We start from the raw sequence: 9,192 nt of genomic DNA on the forward strand, positions 1-9,192 counted from the left end.
TGTGCATAGGGTCGCTATGAGTCGCAAATGACTCGACGGCACATAACAACAAACAACAACAATCCACAAATGTGCATGAGTGTAGGTAAGTGGGAGAGGATATTGTGTATATGTACCTTGCCAATACTGAATACTTTTGTTGGTGAAAAAGCAGTTTTGAGCAACTCTCAACTAAGCAAAGTGTTGAAAGGTGTTTAGTTGTGAAGCTATCCACAGGTCATTTATAACCAGTAATAAACTACTTTATACTTAAGTGTTAAGTCTAAAAACTAATTATTACTAATGATTTTTCTCTAGTACACTGTTCTTCAAATTGATGCGAATGGTCGTACGCTTTCCTGAGTGGAAATTGCTGTTCATTCCCATGGTAAGAGAGTATGAGTATAATAACAACACTCATTCACTTCCATCTGAGAGAGAAAAGACTGCTAATTAAAGATCTATTTCTTTCTCTAAGGAAAGACCAGAAATTTTGTCTTTTTTTTAAAAAAAAAGGAAAAAATAACTTTGATGTATTATCAATAAACTATTGAACCATTTGCAATGTTAGACTAGCCCCTGCTGATCTCCAACTCACTTAATTGTGGATGCATGGTCTTACAAATCAGCAACAGCTGAAGGATCAATATAAAGAGAGTACTTTCCACACTAGGGGTGTGTGTGAAAACACCGTCACATGAGCAGCAGTGTGACTGTGTTTAAATAAAATATCCCACTGCATCCAGCCTGGCCCATTGCTCACCATTTAAAAAAAAACAAAACACAAAAAACAACAAAACAACACCTTGCCTGCACACCTCCAGTCACATGAGTCATTCTCTTGACAGGTTTGAGTCTCTGGAGGACCTTCTAGCAAATCATCAAACCCACAGGCCATAAAGGAATTGGGGAACTGAGCCACAGATGGAAGAGTTAATAAAAAAGTATGGACTTATACATTGGGGATTGCATTGACCTAAGGCTTCTGAATAATAGTGTGCTATTAACCTTACTTCAAGTTGCAATACTTAAGGATGCTTTGGGCAAAATATTAAATGATCCAGGAAGCTTTAAAAGAAGATGGAAGGAGTATACAGAGTCATTGTACCAAAAACAACTGGCTGACACAGAAGAAGTTCATGAAGCAACATATGATCATGAGCCTGTGATGATGAAGAAGGAAGTTCAAGCTGCTCTGAAGAAAGTGGCAAAAATCAAGGCCCCAGTTATTGATGGCATACCGATTGACATTATTTCAATGAATGCATGCTACCTTGGAAGTGCTTACCAATTGTGCCAAGAAATCTAGAGGAAAACCATCTGGCCAACTGACTGGAAGAGACTCATATTTGTTGCAATTCCAAAGAAAGATGACCTGACAAAGTGCAGAAATTATTGAACAATATCTTCTCAGAGTTAGCCACAAGCAAGATTCTGCTGCAAATTATCCAAAATTGACTGGAACAGCACATCAACAGAGAACTGTCAGATATGCAGGCTTGGTTTAGAAGCAGTTGTGGTACAAGTGATGTTATAGCTAAGGTTAGATGGATATTGGCTGAAAACAAAGAGTACCAGAAGAATGTATACCTGTGTTTCGTTGAATATGCAAAGGCATTTGATTGTGTGGATCCCAACAAATTGTGGCTAACTCTGAGAAGAATGGGAATCCCAGAACTCTTGATTGTGTTTATGCAAAACCTATGCTTGGGCCAGGAGGTAGTCATCAGAATAGAGCAAGGAAACACTATATGGTACAAAATTAGGAAAGATGTATGGCTGGAATGTATACTGTCTCCATTACTTTTCAGTCTACATGAAGAAGAGATCATCCAGGAGGCTGGGCATATAAAGAAGAACGTGACACCAGGATTGGAGGAAGACTCATTAACAACCTGCACTATGCAGATGAAACACACAACCTTGCTTACCGACACTAAGGAGGACCTGAGGTATTTGTTGCAGAAGGTCAAGCACTGCAACATTAAATGTGGATTGGAACTCAACATCAAGAAAACAAAGATTCTCACCACTGGGCCAACTGGCAGCATCATGATAGATGGTGAAGAGATGAAGATTGTTTGTTAACAGCTTCAGCTTGTTTGGCTCCACAATCAACACTCTTGGTACCACCAACCAGAAAATTGACAAAACAAATTGCATTAGGTAAATCTGCTGTCAGGGACTTCTCCAGAGTACTGAAGAGCAACAATGTCAGTCTAGAGACTAAAGTATTCCTGATCCAGGCCATGGTCTTCACAATTATGCATCAGAAATCTGGAGAATGACTAGGGATGATAAAAGGAGAATTGATGCCTTTGAGTTGTGGTGCTGGAGAAGAGTAATGAATATATCTAGGACTGCTAGGAGAATAAGCCGGTTCAGCCTAGAGAGGGTGAAACCAGGCTGCTCCTTGGAGGCAAGATTTTGAAGCTCCATCTCCCATACTTACAGCATGTTGCAAGGAGGGACCAGTCTTTGGAGAGGAGCATCATGCTTGGAATGATGGAAGGACAGCATACAAGAGGAAGATCCTCAATAAGATGGACTCAGTGACTGGGGTAATGGGGGTGGGTGTGTTGGAGATGATGATGTTGGCTCAGGATAGAGCAGGGTTCAGAGTTGTAGTACATAGGGTTGCTCTGAGTTGCAAATTACTTTATGGTACTTAACAACAGCAACAACAACACAATTAATCTCACCACATCGTGTAATAATGATAACATTCATCACACACTCACTTTGAGATAGTGAGAGGTTGACTACTGCAAACCATGCAATTGAAATCAGAGTTTATAAAAGCATTAACATGTGAAACTCAACATCCAAACGTAGTTTACTTTTAAAGACTTTCTTTCAATTCTATAAATTCTCTGGGACTCTGAGAAAAAAAAGGCATTACTTTATGAAATGCTTTGAGACTGATTAGGTTTGAGTAACACCTCTACAGAAAAGAGTAAACAATGTGTAGAGTGGTTATTATGTTTCCTTATGTGCTGTCGAAGAAGCAAGCTGTTAAGGAATTCTTATCTTATATGTAATCCTCTGGCTACAAATTAAAGAATGATATCTAATATTGCTATGGTATTGACTAAGCAATAAAATAGCTATAGCAGAGAGATAATAAATGAAAAGATGCACGGAAATAAAAGAGAAGAACATACTGACTATTAACACTTTAAGGTGTATTTAGCTTTGCAATGTCAATATACTCTTATTCCTTCCTATCTAGACTTTGTGCTGGGTTTCCAACAAGTCCCCCTCATTATGGATTTTAAAAGTGAATAATTTTGAAGCATAATGCTAGTATCTCCCCTCTTACTTAGAAATTATAAATGGCTACAGAATAAAGTTAATACCTAAATCTCCTTTCCCACTTTTATTTCTCACTTGTATTTATCTTAAGGGAGCTCTGGTGGCAAGAATCTGTGCCACAATGCCAAAGTCACCATAGCTCAAATCCACCAGCTGCCCCACTGGAGAAAGATGGGCAATCTCCTCCCGTGTGATTTACTACCTCTGAAAACCCACTGAAGCGTGATTGCAAGTCAACAGCACACAACAGCAACATTTTCTTTAAACCAGTTTCTATTCAGAGTTTTCCAACTCATGTTGATCCTACGTGTGTCAGAATAAGACTGCGTTTCAACTGTGTGCTTTTAGTGACTAGTTTTTTGGAAGTCTGTCTCTAGAGTTTTCTTCCCAGTCCTCTCTAGATGGACTTACATCATCAACTTTTGGTTAACAGCCCAACTTGTTAAATAGAGCTCTGGTGGCCTAGTGGTAAGGAACTGCAATGCCAACCCAAAGGCACAAAGTTTGAATTCACCAGCTGCTTCACAGGAGAAAGAGGGGCAATCTCTTCCCATGTGATCTGAAAACCTCCTAGAGGGTCAAGCTGAGTCATTTCTGACTTGATGGCACATAACAACAACAACAAGGACTTTGTTACCTGAAGGTCAAGTTAAAGGTTAAGTTCTTTGCCTCACTACTTTCAGTATGACTTCATCCATTATCTGGAACTGTAATGTTCACTCTGAATCCTCATCAATCTTCAAATATCAGTGAAGAAAGGTTCTAATGGTTGAGGAGTCATGGAGACCTGAGTGTAAGACCTTTTTCTTAGGTTTATGGGAAAGTGAATACCTTAAAAAGACACCACCCTTAATTGTTATTTCCTGTAAAGCATGTCACCAGTTACTATTCCTCTCTGTTTTCTCCTATGCCAGTGACTTTGTCATCAACTCCAGTCATGTTACCAACCAACTTAATTTGTACATCTCATATTCAGACTTCTAGAAGTTGAAAATGATGAGTGAGAGATCTACCAGTATTGGGCTTCTGTATTGTGCAGAGCCCTGGTCCCAGACCACTTACTTCTAGGCCTAGATCTGTGATCTGTTAATCTCACATCCAATCTTAAAAGCATTAAGCTGCATGATACAGGCATAATCACATAATAAATAAAACAATTTTAAGTTGTTTTTCTTTGAAGGTGATGGTCATAGCTTTAAATCAGACCCACTTTTATTATAATACTTGTTTACAGTGTGTTACACCCCTATGGAATGTCAAGCCCCTTGGAAATATGTACTCTACTTATCCTTCCATCTTCTATAGAGAGTAGTGTAGTTGCTCGCATGGTAGATGCTTAATGAATATACAATGATAGGCACACAGATTCTACCTTGTGTGTTAATCCTACTTCTCCCAAAAGAACACTCTGAAGTGCAATCTGCCATTGGTTATTCTTTAAGGTGGCCTTGTCTTACCCGTTTTCAGCAGCTTTCACAATAAAATAGAATGTCACTGTTTTTTATACATTGTTCTAGGTAGAAGGTTACAAAGACAAAAGTGAGGAACATAAAGAGTAGTTTGTCACTGTGCTTTTAAAAAAAGCTTTCACTGGAGCCCAGGGCCCCATACACATAAGAAAGGCTAAAGTACTTACCAATTCGTGTTTTAAATGTAATTGAAAAGATTTTCAGGGTTGAAGCAAAAATATGACTCAAAGTTTAGATCCTATACTCCATAACAATTCTGGTCCAGCTCTGATTTGGTAGCAATTCGTATTAAATGCAGTCAATGTTTTAAGAACAGACGTACTAATGTATTTTCAGAGGTCCTTTTTTGTCATTGTTATTTGTTTTTCTTTTTGCCCCTCATGCTGAGTTATTTGTTGTCCTCAGTTTGTTTTTTTCTTTCTTTTAAAAATATCTTCTGGATGGCATTTCTCAGTAGCAGCTCTGTGTTTATATAAAGTAACATATTTTTTAAAATTATCTTTAATACTACTGGACCTTTTTTTCCCTATTATGTTTTTCTCCTAATTTTTAATTAGATGTTGCTTTTTTTCTTGGCAAGAATCTTTTTCTTTCTTTAACGTAAGTTATCCACAACTGAACTTTGCCATGTACATCTTTGATATGTGCACATTTCCTTTAATAATAATTCTTTCCTGAAAAGGAAACCAATAAAAATAAGTCCATAAAAAAAGTAAAATGTTTATGTAAAATCTCATTTTACTTTTAAATTACTTATCAAATATGAGTGCTTTCACCCCAAAGAAGAATGATTTATTTGCTTTTCCTGAATGATTACCTCAGTGTGTGAAAACGGAAACATAAAATCATTTTGCTAGTCATTTAGTTAGAAATTATTTTTTCATTAGAAACATTGCTGCTTAAACTGAAAGAATGAGAGAAATGAATGTTACATGCATATTTAAAAAGTTATGGGTTTATTTTTTAAGAGACTAGTTCTAGTTAGAAACACTAACATTAAATAAACTAATTCCCCCCCCCCCTTTCTACGGACAAATTAAAAGGATGGATTCTTCAGACAGCTCCATTTCAGTATATGATCCATCAGTTTTAACCTCTTAATTTTTCTTGAGAAAATATACACACATTTTCCATATTAAATGTTTTGTTACCCAGGAAATGCTAGCTTCTGTGGCACAGCTTTTCAATATTATACATAATGTATGACTGCTATCAGCCTCAATTTATATTCAGAAAGTCTTTGTTGCAAAAGCATCTATACCATTAATGGAGATAAACGTATTTACCCCAAACTTTACATACCATTTTGCATTTTCCATAATGGAAATGTTAATAGTTCAAATGGCATCCTATTTTATCACTAAATGTTCTTGTTGTCTATTATTTTCGCATTAAGCTCTGCCACTCACATGTGTAAATTAATATCATCCACACACAGAGCTCTTCAAGAATCTCAAGATAATACACCATCTGTGCACTGCTTCTCAGAAATCTGTGCGGGTGGACAATATGTTTAGAGTCAGAGGTGTCCTTGCAGTTGGAATTTTTTGTTTAAAAAAATCCTTTTCTGTGTTTAATTGGGAACAAGGACTTGTAATCTAACACTCAGCAGTGTAATTTGCTTTTGTTCTAAGAGATAATTTTCCTTCCTAAAAAGAATACATTTTTATGTCTTAGGCTTAAGCAAAGGGATTTTGAAAGTAAGAACACACAGTACATTGTAACAGCATAAAATGGAGCAAGCTAGCAATTAAGCCTGATTCTCACCTTTCTCACTCATGTATTTAAAGTAGAAAGATGTGGTGACAGGATTTGGCCACCCTGTGAGTTTGTTCTCTGATGGAAAAATTTCCTTGGAAGTATTTAGAACTGTTTTCAGAAATATGATCCCCCTAGCAACCTATAGGCATCCCATCTCTGGCTTTGTTGTTCCTCACAATTTACCTCATCTTTTCTACCTCTCTAATATTTGATCAAAAAGGGCAATACCAACACCAGGGATAATCAGGAAAGTTTACAGTAACATGCCTTATAGAAATTTAAATTTGGATTCTATGGATAGACAATAATATGAAGATAGACATATTAAAGTTATAACTAGCCACTAAGTAGTTGTTATTGTATGTCATCCATTTGGAACTGACTCATAGCTGACCTTCCATCAGGTATTCTGAGGCAGTAAATCACAGCAGAGGAGATTGCCTATGCTTTGCTGTGGAGCTTCTGGTGGATTTGAACCACAATTTTTTGGGGATTATAGTAAGCTTTTAACCACTAAACCACCACTATAAACAAATTTAAAAGAAAAATGTGGGCTCAGTTCAACACAATTTATCTAATGTGCAGAACCTTAAGGCTGTGGCCATGTGAATTCAAGTCAATTCTGACTCATAATGACCCACATGACAGAGTAGAACTGCCCTACAGGGTTTCCTAGGTTTTAATCTTTACAGAAAAAGAGTGCTGATGGTATAGTCTTCAGAGTGTTGTGCTACTAGTCCAAAGGTGGCTCAATCCACCAGTGGCTATGCAAATGAAAAACAGGCAATATCTTCATGATTTACAGCCTCTCAGAAAACCACTGGAAAGTCAGTAATGAAACCATTTAGATTCATCAGCAATCAGTTTTTGTCATTATTCTTTTGTTTGAATCTTTACCAATGAAGAAATTTTACTTTTCAAAGAGAAGAGCGAACTGTGCTGTCCACCCTTCCAAGCATTATGCCCTTCTCTTAGGATTGGTCCCTACTGGTCACATGCCAAAAGTATGTGAGATAGAGCTTCAAAATCTTAGCCTTCAAGTAGAAACTTAGTTTCACCCACTCAAAGACAGGCGTATATGTTTTCTTGGCAGTTAATAGTATGTTCAGACTCTCCTCCAGAACCACAACTCAAAGGCATAATTCTTCTTCTACCATCCTTAGTCGTTATTCAGCTCTCCAATACATAGCAAGTAATTGCAAAGAGTATGGCCTGGATCAGGTGTACCTTAGTCTCTAGAGTGACATTGTTGCTTCTCAGTACTCTGGAAAGATCCCTGACAGCAGATTTACCTAATGCAATTCATCTTTTGATTTCCTGACTGCTGGTGCCAAGAGTGTTGATTGTAGAGCCAAGCAAACTGTAACTCTTAACAACCTCACTCTCATCTCCATTCATCATTGTGCTGCCTATTGGCCCAGTGGTGAGATTCTTTGTCTTCTTGATGTTGAGCTCCCATCCATTTTGAAGACTACAGTTATTTACCTTCTGCAGCAAACACTTCAGGTCTTCCTCTGTTTCAGCAAGCAAGGTTGTGTCGTCTGCAAAACACATGTGGTTGATGAATCTTCCTCCAATTCTGATGACACATTCATCCTCATAAAGACCAGCCTTCCAAAGATCTGTTCTGCATATGGATTAAAAATGTATGAAGACAGGATGCATCCCTGACACACTCCCTTCCTGATTCTGAACCATGTAGTGTTTCCTTGCTCTGTTCTGAGGACTGTTTCCTGGTCTAAGTATAGGTTTTGAACAAGCACAAACAAGTGTTCTGGTATTCACATTCTCCTCAAGGTTAATGACAATTTATTGTGATCCACACAGTCAATTGCTTTTACATAATCAATGAAAAACAGATAGATATTCCTCTGGTGCTCTTTGCTTTCTGCCAAAATCCTTCTGACATTGACAATAATGTCTCTAGTGCCACGGCCTCCTCTACATCCAGATTGTATTTCTGATAGTTCTCTGTCAATGTATTGTTTCAGTTGTTTCTGGATGATCTGCAGCAGGATTTTGCTAGTGTGTGATACTAGTGATATTATACAATAATTTCCACTTTCTGTCAGGCCTCCTCTTTCTGGAATGAGAATAAGTATGGATCTCTTCCAGGCAGTTGACCAGAGAGTTGTCCTCCAGATTTCTTGGCACAAAGTGATAAGCATATCCAGGGCAGCATATGTTTGTTGAAATATGTCCGCTGGTTTTCCATCAATTCCTGGGGCTTTAGTCATTCCTTTAGAGCAACTTGAACTTCTTCCTTTATCACCATTGCCTCTTCATTATATGTTGTTTCTTGAAATTATTCTATGTCAATTCTTTTTGGTACAGTGACTGTATGTGTACTCCTTCCATCTTCTTTAAATGATTCCTGGGTCATTCAATATTCTGACCATAACATCCTTAAGTATTGAAACTCAAGGCTTAAGTTTGTCTTTTAGTTCCTTTTGCTTAAGAAATGCCGAGAGAATTTGGCCATTTTTATTTTCAGGCACCAGATCCTTGCACATTTCATTACAATGCTTTGCTTTGCCTTCTTGAGCTGCCTTTTGAAGTCTCCTATTCAGCTCCTTAACGTCATGATTCTTCCCTTTGCTTTGGCTTCTTGGCACTCTAGTGCAATAGTCAGTGTCTCTTCTGACATCCATTTTGGTCTTTTCTTCTT

The sequence above is a fragment of the Elephantulus edwardii genome, unplaced genomic scaffold (genome assembly GCF_000299155.1).
Source record: "Elephantulus edwardii isolate Elephantulus edwardi_28Jun2011 unplaced genomic scaffold, EleEdw1.0 scaffold00206, whole genome shotgun sequence".
NCBI lineage: Eukaryota > Metazoa > Chordata > Mammalia > Macroscelidea > Macroscelididae > Elephantulus > Elephantulus edwardii.